This window comes from Engraulis encrasicolus, chromosome 8 (assembly GCF_034702125.1).
Source record: "Engraulis encrasicolus isolate BLACKSEA-1 chromosome 8, IST_EnEncr_1.0, whole genome shotgun sequence".
Classification (NCBI taxonomy): Eukaryota; Metazoa; Chordata; class Actinopteri; order Clupeiformes; family Engraulidae; genus Engraulis; species Engraulis encrasicolus.
Genome location: NC_085864.1, coordinates 23,242,514 through 23,259,252, shown reverse-complemented (window position 1 = coordinate 23,259,252; position 16,739 = coordinate 23,242,514). Strand labels below are relative to the sequence as shown.

The 16,739-nt window shown below is 46.5% G+C and overlaps 1 protein-coding gene across 7 annotated transcripts in view; it reads right to left on the bottom strand.

Moving 5' to 3' along the window:
* Positions 1–16,739, bottom strand: part of msi2b (musashi RNA-binding protein 2b) — a 377,756-nt gene that overhangs the window by 306,134 nt on the left and 54,883 nt on the right. The window lies entirely within an intron of this gene.

Genomic DNA, 16,739 nt, shown 5'->3' with positions numbered 1-16,739 from the left:
TTGTCCATTTCTCTCAGTGGTGACAGCAAACAGGCAGCCCATTTTTCTCCTCCTCTGTCTTCCTCCACTTCTCCTTCCTTCTCTCATCTCAGCTTTTTCTAGGGGGAGACGACTGGAGCTCTTGCTAGTCTTGCTCGCAGGCAGGACAATGATGTCGGCTTTGATGCTGCAGGGTGTATAAGGCAAAGGTAGCAGCAAAGGGAGCAGCCGTGGCCTAGTGGTTAGAGAGTTGGTCTTTCAATCTAGGGGTTGCAGGTTCGAATCCCCCCTGACCTCTCCCTACATCTCCACCCATGGCTGAAGTGCCCTTGATCAAGGTACCTAACCCCACATTGCTCCAGGGACTGTAACCAATACCCTGAAACATAATAACTGTAAGTCACGTTGACTAAATGAAAGCGTCAGCTAAGTGCAATGCAATGTAATGTGGTGTAACGGTGGTGTGTGTGTGTGTGTGTGTGTGTGTGTGTGTGGGGGGGGTGTGTGGGGGGGGGGGGGACGGACGGTGCTGTGGAGCTCTCTGACCTGTCATTGGCACATGTTGCCTTGCTCGCCAATCTGACATTGCTGCAGGAACAGGCAAAGTCAAAATTGGGAGTGTGTGTGTGTGTGTGTGTGTGTGTGTGTGTGTGTGTGTGTGTGTGTGTGTGTGTGTGTGTGTGTGTGTGTGTGTGTGTGTGTGTTTGTGACAGAGCCTAAAAGCATGTCACATCACATCCCGTGGTGCCACATCATGCCAGTGATGCCAACACATTCATCATCGCGCTCATTGTTTTGGGCCCAAATTCCCCTAAGAACTCTGCTTTGGACAGAATGGCCAACAGCACGTTTGAACAGCTTTCAAGTAGTATGATACACAAAGATTTTTGGGCAGCTTTACTGGAACGAGAACTTAAATGTGGGCTTATGATCACCATGCACATCCACTGAAATTATGGATCATAGACTTTTTCAGATGCATAATGTCTGCCCTTCATCCTCTGTCCAGCAGAAAGAATTGTGTGTGTGTGTGTGTATGAGTGTGTGTGTGTGTGTGTGTGTGTGTGTGTGTGTGTGTGTGTGTGTGTGTGTGTGTATGAGTGTGTGTGTGTGTATGTAAGTTTGTGTGTGCGTGTGTGCACGTGTGCGTGTTTGTGTGTGTGTGTGTGAGTAGAGAGAGAGAGAGAGAGAGATACAGAGACAGAAAGAGAGAGGAGAGGGAGAGAAAGAGAGAGGAGAGGGAGAGAGAGAGAGTGCTGCAAACCGAGTGCAAGAGAGGGAAATTTCAGAGTGAGACACAGAGTCAATAGATACAGAGTAAGAGAGAATTAAAAAAAAGAAGAAGAAGAAGAGGAAAAGCTAGAGAAAGGAAAAACCAAACAGAGAACAAAGGAAGCAAAGAAAGTAAAGGAAGGAAGGAAGGAAAGGAAGGATAGGAAGGAGGAGAGAGGGAAAGTGAAGAGAGGCGGAAGAGAAGGGAAGAGAAGAGCGTGTTACGGCAGGAAGGCAGCCGTTGCAAAGATGAATGCCGCCATAATGTCCAATGCATCAGGGGAGCCTGTGCTGAGGGACTCTGGAGGAGAGGAGAGGAGAGCAGAGCGCTGCGCGGGCTGATTGAGAGATGGAGGTAATGAATGGAGAGAGAGAGAGAGAGAGAGAGAGAGAGAGAGAGAGAGAGAGAGAGAGAGAGAGAGAGAGAGAGAGAGAGAGAGAGGGAGAGATGGAGGTAATGAATGGAGAGAGACGGAGAGAGAGGGAGAGAGAGAGAAGGGGGGGAGGGAGAGAGAGGGGGGGGGGGGTACACTGCCGTCTTGAAATAACATGCTTCCACTGGAGCAACAGCAGCAGCACAGGCCTGTTTCCTCTTATTGCTTGGGGATTTGCAGATTCAGCACCCACCACTTTAATGTGTGCCTCATGCTCTCCTTCTCTCACACACTCTCTCTCTCTCACACTCTCACACTCTCTCTCTCTCTCACACTCTCACACTCTCTCTCTCTCTCTCTCTCTCTCTCTCTCTCTCTCTCTCATCTGCTTCTTGCAAATTTGAAAAGCTCCCCTATCTGTCAGCAAGGGAGGCTTCCTCTGTGAGTACAGGAGGAGGAGGAGGAGGAGGAGGAGGAGGAGGAAGGATGAGGAGGAGCAGGGGGGTTGTACGCCAGCGAGCGTTATGTGGCAATGGGGTAATAGGTGTTACAAACAAATTAATGGAAAAAGGGAGTGCAGCAGAGGAAGTGTCAATTCCCTGGTGGGACGCGGTGCTGAAAAGTGCTTCAAAACAAAGTAGAGCAGCCGGTTGTTGAGGGAAGAGAAGTGTTGAGCTAATCTTAGCGTAGGCCTTTATACAAAGTACGGGTGTGTTTTGTTGAATGATTTTTTTTTAATCAAATAGTCATTCATTTTGGCTATAAAGTGCTATATACTGTACATACTATTTGACATACTGCACTGTAAATGTGCAACATATTAGACAGAACTGACAGATCCACCACCCTAAAAGACTTTTGCTTCTTCTTAAAATGTCACCAGTAGAGAGATGTTTTCAACTGCAATGTGCTTGTGGTTGTGGTTGTCCATATTTATAAAGCTGAACTGTGTGCCTGCTTGCGTCCTTAGGTCTCAATAATCCTCTATGGTGTTGACTTGAGGGAGAGCACATATGGTGTCTAAGAATCCCCATCATTTCTTATTGGTACAGCATGGTCATTTCTGGTCTAGACATGCTGTCACACTTTATTTGAATAGTCGTTAAGATGGCCCAACGGACCCATCCACAGATGTTGAGATAATGAATAATGCAGTTGTTGTTAATGCTCCGTCTTGTTTAGGTTAAGACTTAAAGGTTAGACTTTGGGTTCGCTTTGAGGCAAATATCAGTGTATGGTAAACAAAACTAAACAGAATTTCAACAGATCATTACTGCATTCTTTTGGGGAGAGACTATCCAAACAAAAAAATGTTACCAAGCCTTCTCTGAAAAAGAAACCTTTTCTTTCCTTTCCTTTCTTTTCCTCCCCTTTCACCACTTTCTCTCCCCGCTATCTACTGACAAGAGTGTCACCTGTCAGACTGCTGCTGGTGAGAGATGCTCCATGAAAAAAAAAAGGCGTAAACACTCATTTGAGCTGCAATCTGGCGATAAAACAGCAGCAGCCGCCACAAACAACAAGACCTGAAACATGGGGGCATTCTGGGTCAGTTTTTCTGAGAAGAAAGGTGCCGTGCCGGGAGAAAAATATAGAAATGCGGTGGCAAAGGTGCAAAAAAAGGCGAAAAAAAACAGTGGTCGGTTGGTCATCGGGCAGGTGCTATGTATTTCTCTTAGTCTCGTTATCAGTAACAGAGGAGCCATGTGACTCGGTGGGCAATGAACTATTTTACTGCCAGCAGCTTAAGAATAACAGCCTCAATGCTCCAGCTCCAGCTACGCCAAGCTACTAATCGTAAACACCATGGGTTCAAATCCCAAGGACTTAAAGAAGTAGGGGAAAAAGACACGCAGCTGGAGTTTTGCCTGTGTTTCACCCTGCCTTACAGAAAGGCAGTTGAAGGCTTTGCATACAGGCTGTTTGCTATTATCCAAGTAGACTTTAATGTATGCATACACACACACACACTCACACGTGAACAGATACAGGCACGCACACACAAGCACCTACACACAATCACATACACGCACAAATGCAAACGCAACCGCAACCACACGCACACGAGCACACCAACAGCCCGGGGTTATGAGGGTGACAGTGATAAAGCATATCAACATAAACAAACAGAGCATGTGCGTGAATAACAAACGAACGCACAGAAGAAAGAAATCATCACCGCTGAAAGCAGCACTTTGCTTCCTAATGCCTCATCCACGACACACACACACTGGCTGCTCCTTATATTTCATAAAGAGGCCGATCCATCTGCTCAGGGAAGCCAACAGGGGGGGACAAAGGGGTCTGTTGTCCCGGGCCCAGAGAGAGAGAGAGAGAGAGAGGGGGCCCAGGATTGGGTCCATATTACATTGCATTTATTGGGATGGGGGCCCTTTCAGATTAATTTGTCCCGGGCTTAGCCAAAGCTGTCAGCGGCTCTGCATCTGCTCACCCCCCTGAAATCATACGCTTTAACATGCCATGTAAATCCAAGAATATTGACTCGGCAGGAGTTTTATTGATGAGTGGAGGGGAGTCTATCAAGGATATTCTATGACTACCGCATTTTTTTTCCCCCGACCAATAAAACGCTTTATAAAAACGACGGCAAGGCCCTTGCGTTTGCATTCACACTGACCACTGAAATCTTGCAGGAAATAATCTAAGAGCGGGCCGGGGAAAAAAAACATTCATTGAGGCCATAAACATCCAAAATAGTTCCACTTCTCAGGTCTTTTCATTCCATCAATTTGCTCCACTACCTCTGCTCCAACGTCCACAGCCCAAAACGCATCAACTGCTACAGCAACTGCAAAAGCCCTCGACGTCAGTAGACCCGAAAATGAACACCGGCCCTGATCTTATGAGACCTATTGCAAAATACGCATAGTGCAGATAGTTAGTCCTGAAAGATCAAATTTGTAAAAGCGAAAAATCCAAATTGCCGGCCCTGAAAGTAGCCGCAGAGCACAGAGAGAGAGAGAGAAAAAAAGGGGGCACATTGACGTTATTAAGTCCACATTTTATCAGACGCAAAGAAGAAAAACACAGCAAATAATCTTGACGGCAGAAGAATAAGGCGGTGAAAAATGTCCTGGAGCAGAAAACGGGAAAGGAACGTGATATAGGAGTGACACTTTTATATTAGATCACCACTTCTTTGGGCGCAAACAGATCTAATTAAGATCCTTCATTAGATGTAGCCATGCCCTGAAACAGGGATGCTTATCAAAATGGAAGTACACAATTGGAGACGCGCACACACGCACACACACGCACGCACACGCGCACACACGCACACACACACACAAATGAAGTTATCCCACTTACTGGGGGTGGGTGGGGTAGTGGGAGTGGTGCTGGTTGCTGCGGGGCGAAAAGATGGTTCATCCTTGACAGCTTTTGACAGACACCGGGGTTATTCAGAGTTTATCAGGGGACGAAGGCTGAGGGAGTACCACCCTCCCCCCACCTCACACCACCCGTTCCAAAAATAAACCACCTGTTGCCCAGTCACATACTCCCTCCAGTGTCCCATAAAAATTGACGGGGTGAAGCAGCGTGTACCCGACTGCGTTTCCATGTAGTTCGGAGAGCTGATTAGTGTTGGTGGCACGTATACTATTCCCACTGATTGGACTTGCCAATTGTCAGCTCTTGTCCCTTATTCTGTCCCGCCCCACTTCCAAGTTTCCTGCCGTTGCCATTTTGTGTTCCGTTCGATAAACACCTGTCATACTATGGCAGCAGAGACTTTTTAAATAGGAATAGGAAAGTGACTATGACCGCACGAATAGACCAGGCGCGATGCGATTGAGGCGACGAAGCGACAAAGTGATACGTGCGATTGAAGCGACCACAGTATGTCCGCTACAAGCAGAAGGCAAAGCATTCAAACATTCCCATTGGCTGTGGTCACTGACCTCTATACAGTCATTGGCAGTCGCGGCTGGTCGCCAAACCGCGTCATAGAAAGTTGAGTGGATTTCAACTTCAAACTGTCACTCTTGTTGCGCAAATCGCCTCTAGTCACTCGCCTCGCTCTTGTCGCGGTAGGTGTATTTGTGCGGTGACTGTGTCTATAACAACCAATGACTAAAAACAAAAAGGGACAACAACCTGATTCAAACGCCATTTTAGAGATAACTTAAGTAATGTATCACAACGGAGTTAAGTTGTAGATGGCGGTAAAGTGACAAAAAAAATGCCAAACGCCGCACCGTCCTTGGTCATTGAAGGTGAATTAAGGTGAATGCTTCCTCCCGTCCGCGCCATAAAATATGACGAGGAGGTGGCAGCGTGGCCCGACTGTGTTTCCATTTAGTTGAGAGAGCTGATTAGTGTTGGTGGCACGTACGTAGACTCTATTCCCACTGATTGCACTTGCCTATTGTCAGCTCTTGTCCCACGAGTCTTGTCTCAAGCCTTGACAAGCCCACTAATGCAATTATTTATTTATTTATTTCACTTGCGTCTGATGTACTCAGTGTTTTGTTTTTTTTCTTTCCTTTCATTCTTCTTCTTTCTTTCTTCTTCTTTTTTTTTGCATTTAAATCAGCCTGATGTTTAGCTCACTATTTTCATGGCTGGATGTCCCTGATTAAAGACGGCGATAATGAACCCTCTGCATGTGTGTGCTTGTGCGAGCCTGTGGGATGTTTGTTTGTTGGTGCGTGTGTGTGCGTGCATTTGTGTGAGTGTATGTGTGTGTGGGAGGGGTGTTAAGAAGTGTGTGTGTGTGTGTGTTTAGAAGTGTGTGTGTGTGTGTGTGTGTGTGTGTGTGTGTGTGTGTGTGTGTGTGTGTGTGTGTGTGTGTGTGTGTGTGTGTGTGTGTGTTAGGGCGTGTGTGTGTGTGTGTGTGTGTGTGTGTGTGTGTGTGTGTGTGTGTGTGTGTGTGTGTGTGTGTGTGTGTGTGTGTGTGTTTGTTAGGGCGTGTATGCGTGCGTGCGTGTGTGTGTGTGCGTGCGAGCGCGCTTGTTTGTCTGCATGCACACTTACACCTCTATTTCCATCAGCTCAATCACGCACCCCGGACTGATTGTTGTCTCAGCACTTACAGCTTCCGCCTCCTTCTTTCTTTCTCTTCCTCGCTCTCTCTCTCGCTCCCTCTCTCCCTCTCTCTAAAGGGCGGGGGTTAACTAACTCCCTTCTCTCCAAACAAGCCCAGCCATGCCAAACAAGCAACCAACCACCTCTCCATCTTTTCCTTTTCACCTTCCTCTCTTCACACCAGCGAGAGAAGAAGGGCAAAAAAAACAAGTATGAAAAGAAAGAGTACGAAATCAACTTTGGCCAAGACGCCGCCGCTGTGAGTGTTTGTTGCGCGTCTTGTTGTGGCACTTGAGTGACAGAATCCAGTGCCCACTTGCCACACTCCAATTTCCACAGCCCGTCTAAATATAGCTGGCGAGTTCCAATTTACACACAATTTGCACAGTGGAAATTTAATACGTGGGGGCCCGGAGTGAGTGGCAGGGTGAGTGAGTGAGCAATTGGAGGGGACGAGGATGGAAGGAAGGATGGAGGACGGAGGAGTGTGATGGTGTGGTGTGTGGCCTGAAATGTGAAGATGGGGAACTAGGGATGGAGTTATGGAGGGATATATAGGGATGGAGGGATGGAGGAGTGCAGAGGTGGTGGCGGTGGCAGTGGTGGCGGTGATGGTGTGGCCTGGGATGTGGAGGAGAGGGAGAGAGAGAGAGAGAGAGAGAGAGAGAGAGAGAGAGAGAGAGAGAGAGAGAGAGAGAGAGAGAGAGAGGGAGAGAGCAGAGGAGATGAGATGAGATGAGGATGGAAGATAGGGAACAAGGGATGGAGGGATATAAGGATGTAGGGATGGGATAGTGTAGTGGTTGTGGCAGTGTGGCCTGGGATATGGAAAAGAGAGAGAGAGAGAGAGAGAGAGAGAGAGAGAGAGAGAGAGAGAGAGAGAGAGAGAGAGAGAGAGAGAGGGAGAGGGAGAGAGAGAGACCAGAGGGGATAAGGATGGAAGATGGGATGAGGATGGAAGATAAGGAACTAGGAATGGAGGGATGGAGTTATGGAGGGATATATATAGGGATGGAGGGATGGAGGAGTGCAATGGTGGTGGCCTCCGAGGCTCCTGCCCGCTAGTGCTAACCCTGATTGACAGCCGTGGCAGCGTTTGACTGAGAGGCTCCCGCAGCTGATTAGTTACATGTGCTGAGTCTCTGGATACCAAGCGGATGAACTGGCAACTACTACTGCCAGGCAGCAAGCACCGGCTAAACTCTGGCACCGGGTGCAGAGAGATGAGCGGGGGGTGGGGGGAGGAGAGTGAGAAAGGGAGAGACAGAGAGAGAGAGAAGGAGTGAACTGACTGGTGACGAGAGCTGGTTGTTGGTGGTTGAAGGAAAATATGTGTATGCAAAAGTATAAGAGAGAACACGAGTGTGGTTGCATCTGGTTTTGAATATGTTTGCGTGCACGATCGGGTACGCGTACACGTGCATTCCGTGTGTGCACGAATGAGTTGATTTGTGGCTGTAGGCATCTGAAGCAAAAAGCAGAGCTCCGAGCCCTTAAGGCATTTGCATCAGCAGGTAAGTAAGTGCTTCTCGCCGGCCTCCTGGAGACCTGGACGAGAGCGTAAGACAGTAAACTGCCTCATCTTGTCTCGGCCAGCTTGGATTACGGGCCAGCTCCTGCCTTGGACTGTCAAAAGGGCACTCTTAAGCACCTTGAACTTGCTTCTGGCAGCGGCAGGAAGTACACAATGAGCTGGCAGCGGGGAGCAAGTGTAATCCTATAGGCACATCAACTTCCTTTGACTGATTTCCGAAGCCGTGGCATTGCAGAGGAAGCTCCCGTCCCGAGTATAGTATACGGGAAGCTCCAGAATACTTTCAGGAACACGATCGGATCATATGCGATTGATTAGAACTCAAGCAACATTTAGAGTTCTCTCTGTGATGTCATAAATGTTCTGAGGGTTTTTTTAACATTAAGTTCTATGGGAGCTGTAGAATGCTGGAGTATAATTCTAGAATGCCTGCAGGGAAAAGTCCTTACTCCTCAAAGGGTTAAGAGGTTCAGAATGGGGGCAGGAGGACACGGATGACGTCCATGTCAGCGGACATAGCTAAACGCTACATCCTCCTGACATCACAGCCAAGAGGAAGAGTGAAAGTGAGAGGATATCAAGAGAGGGAAGTGTGTGTGTGTGTGTGTGTGTGTGTCTGTGTCTGTGTGTGTGTGTGTGTGTGTGTGTGTGTGTGTGTGTGTGTGTGTGTGTGTGTGTGTGTGTGTGTGTGTGTGTGTGTGTGTGTGTGTGCATGTGTGTGTGTGTGTGTGTGTGTTGGGGGGGGGTGGGGTTGTAAAGATGCGCACACACACACACAGAGAGAGAGACCCTGCGCCAGTCAGTCTCTCTTATGAAGATCTGGTCCAATCTCGGCTCTCGGGTGTATAAATAGAGGTCGCCCTAATTGATAACCACAATACCATTACACTGAGCAGCTGAGCAGGAGAAAAGATGCTTAGCGCAAATACCCAGTGACAGGGAGACCGGGGAGCCAGCCAGCCAGCCATCTCTCTCTCTTACACTGTCTCTCTCTCTCTCTCTCGCTTAGATTACAGGCCTGTGCAGCTCCGTAAGGACAGACAGATAAAAGCCAGCAGGGGAGAAGGCATGGTGGGGTGGGGTGGGGTGAGAGAGTGTGAGTGTGAGTGAAGTGTGCATTCCTGCACATACGTGCGTGCATGCCTGCATTTCGAACTGCCCCCTATTGTATCAGGGGGCGGTGCACACGTACACACTCGCACGCACACGCACAAGCACACTCTTCACAATGGCACAACCATGATGACACACCCTCCCTTCTCTTTTCAAGTGCATATCTGTGTATTGAGGGAAGCGGCCAAGAGCAGATGCCTTTGCTTCAAGCAGAAGGAATGGGATGAAGGATCTTGGAGAGCAGGAGCAGCACACAGCTTGGCTACGGCTGCTTTTTTAACACAGCTGGGCCTTTTGTACGATTCCCAAAGACCTTCCCGTGGCACACTGGCTGGTTAAAAAGAAGCTGATTTAGTTAAAAACTCACTTTCTGGCAGCCCTCCGCTCCGGGAGGGAAAATGCCGCCTGTACACTGGCCAGAAATGAGAAAGGAGTGAGTATAGTTTGAGTGTGTAGTGTGTGTGTAGAGTGTGTGCGTGTGTATGTGTATGTGTGAGTGTGTGTGTGCGTGTGTGTGTGTGTGTGTGTGTGTGTGTGTGTGTGTGTGTGTGTGTGTGTGTGTGTGTGTGAGAGAGAGAGAGAGAGAGAGAGAGAGAGAGAGAGAGAGAGAGAGAGAGAGAGAGAGAGAGAGAGAGAGAGAGAGAGAGAGAGAAAAGAGAGAGAGGAGAGGTGTAGAATGTGAGTGTGCATGTGTAAGCGCGGGTGTGATGAAGTGTGTGTCTGTGTGTGTGTGTGTCCGTGTGTTTGTGTCCGTGTGTGTGTGTCCGTGTGTGTGTGTCCGTGTGTGTGTGTGTGTGTGTGTGTGTGTGTGTGTGTGTGTGTGTGTGTGTGTGTGTGTGTGTGTGTGTGTGTGTGTGTGTGTGTGCGTGTGTCCGTGTGTGTGTGTCCGTGTGTGTGTGTCCGTGTGTGTGTGTGTCCGTGTGTGTGTGTGTCCGTGTGTCGGGGGTGGGATGAGGCTGAGGGCGAAGGGGTTGACAAAAGAGGCTGAATCGATGCTTTTCTGAAAATCCCTCAATACGTTGCCACTGATCCCCCAGCATGTCCCCTTGGAGGGCTCCAGTCGAACACCCGCCACGCCACCTCATTCACACTTACATCCCCCTCTCCTCCTGCTACTGATGCTGCTGCTGCTGCTGCTGCTTTAGCTTTGCTGCACCACGCGGTGATGGCTAGATTTTTTTTTTCAGGAAAGGTAAAGGTAAAGAAACGTCTGCTAAGGATGTGATATATTGAACATGCTGCGTGTGCTGCATGTTATTTTCCTCTTGCGGGGCCTGTAGGTGCATACGGGATCCAACACATTGTTTGCTGCAATGACTGAATATTGCTCTGACATCACAGTCTTCAGTAACAAGACTTGGCCTTTAACATTTTCGCAACAAGCTTCTAATAAAGGCTCTGCATGAAAGGGTTAAACTACAATCACAAGGAGAGCACATCTTTTGCAAACTAACGTGACACAATGTTAGCTTTTCCCTTTCCCCGTGACACAGTGTTAGTTTTTCCCTTTCCCTGTTTACGACTCACTAACACACCGTGATGGGGCTGGTCTGGCCTCCCCGTGACAAACAGAGCCAATAGGCCACTTTCTGTCCTTTAAATCTTAATGATCAGATGGTGCTCTGCGCTGGTGAACCTGTAGTCAATAGATGACTGTACGCTTATGGAGATTGATCGGCGCGGCCTGTCGTCGTCTTACGAGGCCCCTGAGATGAGCTCGCTCGCCTGCTCGTGGAGGCTCAGCGCCTGTCCACCAGAGCCTGCGGCCTCAATTACAATGACCAACTCACCCTCGCACCACCTAAACCCCCCCATCACCATTACCCAATACCTCTCATCACCACTACCCAAACCCCCTCCATCACCATTAGCCACCCCCCAACCATATCACCAATACCCAAAACCCCCACCACCACACCACTACCTAAAACCCCCTATCACCATCACCCAAACCCCCACCATCACCATCACCCAAAACCCCCTCTCTCCGAACTCCCCCATCACCCCCTGATAAACAGTCAAAGAGGGAGGAAATATTTTCATATTAAGGGGTTGAGGAGAAAGAGAAAGAAAAAAAAGGAAATAGAAAAATGGAGAAGCACTCCTCAAAGCCATTCTGAAAAATTAATATGCTAATTAAGCGTTTGCTTCGGGCTAAATCGGGGGAAACTTTAGCGGGGGGAGTTATAAGCACTTAACAAATTACTTACACTATTACGCTGGGAGCCGTATACATTTTTAAAAGCAACTGTATTTTTTCCCCTCCTATCCTTTTGCGAGTACAATAGACCTTGCCATTTTCTGCCAAGATATATTCATCCCCAGCTGCCAACGAGTTGGAAAAATTGATATCGGGCTTGACTGTCGGGGCTGCTGAAATATTAAATCTGGGTGGAATGTTGAGGAATTTATCAAGAGCCGGAATCACTGCCTCTCTTAAGATGCTCCTTTTCAGCGAAGGCGGCGCGCGGCTTCAGTCAGACGAGCGAAAAAATACACATAACTGTCTAAACTAAGACTCAGATAATCACTGAAAAAAGGCTTCCGCGACACCGCGGATCATTCAATTCAATCTGCAGTGGCAGGGAAAAGAGGCTCGGCAAACAAATCAGACTCTTCTGAGGACGTCTGAGGCATTTAGAGAGCAAATATATAGAGCTGTCACTTTTTAAAAGACCTGATATTTTCAAACCACAGCTGAACGGTGGCCAAGTCTTTGTCTTACCCCCCTCTCCCCTCCTCCACCACCGCCTTCCTTCCCTTGATGACTTTTCCTTGGCTCAGAATATCAGCGATGAGAGGTGATGTTGATCTTATAGGCTTACGCGTCTCATCTATCTGTTAAAACATCTCCTCAACGCCGCCGCCAGTCATCGCTTATCTCACAAGTCATCTCACATAAGCGTTTCGAAAATGTTTCATAAATGATGCTTATATGTAGTTACTATGTGAAACTTTCCTCATATATTTGTAAATGGGAATGAGTATGATGGCTGACTAGACTGCTTCGTTTCTGTATTATTACATCTTTTCTGTGTTTTGATCTGAGATAATAATATAGCACTGTTATGTGGATAATTATTGTGAATTATCACTAAATTATGGGTAAATGTTCACAGCGTCAAATGCAAAGAATAGCAACCGATATGGAAATGAGTGAATACTTAATTTTCTTTATTTAAATACTAAAGTACTAAATGTTTCTCACTTTGAAATTTTAATGGTGCGTGACTGAAAAACCTCAAAACCTCAAGATGCCACATCAACAAAATGGACTTTTGTCAATAATGTACTTTGCAAAAAACTATGCTATGTTGCGATAATTTCAATAACATTTGAAGGAGCAGATGAGAGTCTACAGAGGCCGAGGCAGTGAGGTTCTCAAGAGGATCTTTGCAATTACTGACTTGGCCCGACATGAACTTATATTACATTTATCTTACACGGCTAAGCTGTTTGAATGAATTAGATGGGTCAACAGAACATTATCTTGTTGGAAAGGACATGACCAGTTTTGCAATTACAAGGCCATTGAGAAACAGCCCTTCTTCCTCTTCAGTGCAGCTTTATCTTTGCCCTGTTTGCTACTGTATATGTCCTGCGCTTGCGGACGGTTACGGTTAATCTTGTATTACTCTGCTACTCTTTATGTGCAGTGCTAAGGTATATGAACTCAACTGATAATGTGATATTCAGAACTTACCACCAGAATCCCTGTTGATTGAGCATGACCTGACTATGGACATAACACACCAACTTGGATAGTTTGATCCTTCAATTCAAATCTCTCGCAAAGTAACAAATTGAGTGGACACGATCTCCAAAGGCATTTTGCTAAATCCTCTTGTATTAGCTTCAGAAGCTGTTTAATTTCTGTACAAATACAAACAATTTTAGAAATCCACATTCATGCACTAGGAAGCCGTCGTACACAATATTGTGAAGCTCAGAAAAACAAGAGCTAAAATTTTTAAAACCCATCCTTTTAGCAACTTATACAAAATACACACACACACAAGAACCTTAAACCACGTCCCACTGTGACTACATTATCTGATGACTTGTCCACTTCTCAAAAAGTGGTTTCTTTTGTTCGGAAAGAGAGGCTTGGAGGGCCAGAGAGAGGGTTTAAGGGACAAAGGGGAAAAAAACACCATCTTGTTTTTCGATAAAGGAGCGAGCGGGCAGCAGATAAAGTGTCTGGCCCGGATAGCCCCATAATTAGGGCCCAGCTGGCTAGCGGACACAATGCTGTGTGACGACGTGGGCAGTGTGCGTGTGTGCGTGCGCGCGTGTGTGAGAGAGAGAGAGAGAGAGAGAGAGAGAGAGAGAGAGAGAGAGAGAGAGAGATAAAAAAAGAGAGAGTGTGTGTGTGTGTATGTGTGTGTGTGTGTGTGTGTGTGTGTGTGTGTGTGTGTGTGTGTGTGTGTGTGTGTGTGTGTGTGTGTGTGTGTGTGTGTGTGTGTGTGTGAGAGAGACAGTGTGTGTGTGTGTGTGTGTGTGTGTGTGTGTGTGTCCAGATGCAAGTCAAAGATAGAAGTGAGAGATGACAGAATAAGGGGGTTTATCTCCCCGTTATACAACATATAGGCCTACAGCGGTAAAGTGGTGAAATGGAATAAAGGTAACACTTTACTTTACGGATCGCTAATAAGGTGGTAATTTCATGTTAATTTCATAGTTATTTCATAGCTATTTCAGGGTAATAACTGTTTGTTTTTAGTAACAACAGCAAAATAACCATACAGTTTCCAGTGCATTGTGGTGACACCCTGATGACTCGCAGCACAGTGACACTTTGTTCACACACACACACACACACACACACACACACACACACACACACACACACACACACACACACACACACACACACACACACACACACACACACACACACACACACACACACACAATGCACTGGAAACTGTATGGTTATTTTGCTGTTGTTACTAAAAACAAACCGTTATTACCCTGAAATAACTATGAAATAACTATGAAATTAACACGAAATGACCACCTTATAAGCGATCCGTAAAGTAAAGTGTAACCGGAATAAAATATAAAACAAAAAACCAGCACATTGATGTTGATACCTGGGGATCTCTAGGAAACTACGGGAGCACTAAACAGAGAAAATGTCAGGCATTATTTCTTGCTTAACACCACATAACTAGCCTTTTGCGCATGGATATTAGGCCAACGTTACACTGCATTCCAAACAGTAAGACACCTTTGCCAGTGTGCTGGAATCCATCCAATATATATTTCATAGTTGTCTCCTCTACTTCCCTTTGGTGTTGGCTGAGCAGCTCGTCTCCTAAGCAGGGTCTGGATAATAAGTGTAAAATACTCTGACATTAAAAACATAGGTCACGCACCTCCTGACTCCACTGAACTGACAAACATCGTTAGCTTCACATGCTCACACGTACAGTAGCTAATGCCCACAGCGAATAACTTTTTGAACTATATTTTATAGCACGATGCTAATAAATGACTGCTTTCCGAACTGACTGACCATGTCTAAACTCACTCACTCTCTCCAGAGGCTTTCCTAATCCCCTCAATGTAAATATCCATCTAAGGATTTGAACCCCTGCTAAGGCATTTTGACATTGTAGGCCTTGCTTTCCATTCTGCATCTTCCCACTACCAAATGGCTTTCTAAATATACACACAGTACATTGACATTATCTTCCAGCATAGACCATATGAATAAAGCGAACCACTATTAAATTGCCAGTTAATAAAATGTGTTTCATATTCATATTAATATTGGTTTAGACATTCCCCGACTTGTTGTGAAGGCACCCAATAAACCCAAGTCTCAGCAAAATTTATTCCGTGTTCCACTTGAAATTGAGCGAAGGACATGGCTCCAAACGTTAAGTATGGCCTAACATCCAACAGGCCAGGTGTGCCGATACCAGGAAACACACCATGAAGCACTTCAGTGTGGACGAGGTGTGATTTCCTGCTCAATGTACTGGGGGGGATTGATTTATTTTACTTGGTTGGCCCTCTCCTCTCCACTTCAGCTCGAGTCACTGTACCACCACCTAGTATTTATTTCACCGTTTACCTCAAAGCCTCTTGGTGCAGGTGCGATGGCTTGCCGGCGACTCTACTCTACTCTATCAGAGGTTAATAACACAGTCGGAGGCAAACACTGTAAAATAACGACTCTTGTGTGCAAAGACTCCAATGAGGGACACCGGCGGCCACCCGCGGGACTCCTGTGAGGGAGCTCCTATTGACTTAACAAGTGCTGGAGATCCTTGTTGCCGGTCTCTCTGTGCCTGACATCCGCCTTGCCTTACTGTGGTTGAGACGGCGGAAGGTTTGGAAAAAATACAACCAACAGGGAGTGGAAGTGATTGAGGGAATTTCCACACTGTGTGTATATTATAATGTGAAACTTTATTCAGTCAACAAATTAAAGAGCAATAAATGAATGCGCCTATCTGAGCCGGACATCGTTGACCAGCTGCCTATGCATACATCCACACAATGTTTGAGAAACAGGAATGATCCTTTGGTCAATGACACTACGTATTATAGCTGAATCATTAAAATGAGCTCAGGTTGCACAATGATGCTGTGATTCTCTCTCTCTCTCTCTCTCTCTCTCTCTCTCTCTCTCTCTCTCTCTCTCTCTCCGTCTCCCTCTCCCTCTCTCTCTCTCTCTCTCTCTCTCTCTCTCTCTCTCTCTCTCTCTCTCTCACACACACACACGCACACACGCACACACACACACACACGCGCACACACACGATATTACTGATAAAAGTCATATCCCTGCTTCTCGAGCAACTGTTCCGTCACCCTGGTATCTAAGGCAGCCCTGGCTACTTGGCTAGGAGACTGTGCTGGTTACATAATCCCTATTGATGAAAAGTATTAACCTTCCTTTGGCACCGCATACATACACCACCCCTCCAGAAAGGGAGAGAGAGGCAGAAAAAAAATCACAAGCAAGAGAGGCAAAGGGGATTACAGTCAAGGAAAAAAACAAAGTGTAAAGTATCTTAACAAAACATGGCGTGCATCTACAGGCCCATAATTACTACTACTTAAAAGTAAACACAAGAGTGTGCAAAAAAATACAAAGTTAAAGAGAGACAGAGTGGAAAAGACAGGCTTGCAAAATGGCTAATTTAAAGGCATACGCATTAGCACACTGAAAATATATATTTCTTTTACACTGGAGTGAAATTTGCAAGTCACATTCCCTTTACATCACACATCAATGAATACCCCCAAAAGATTTCGGCGGCTGATTTCAATACTGCGCTCCTTGCACAGAAAAAAAAACAACTGCCTCAGCAGATTTACACTGCAAACATAATAATAATAGTTGAGAATGAGGAAGAAAGTGCATAAGGGGAAAAGTGCATATCAGCCATGTAAGTGGG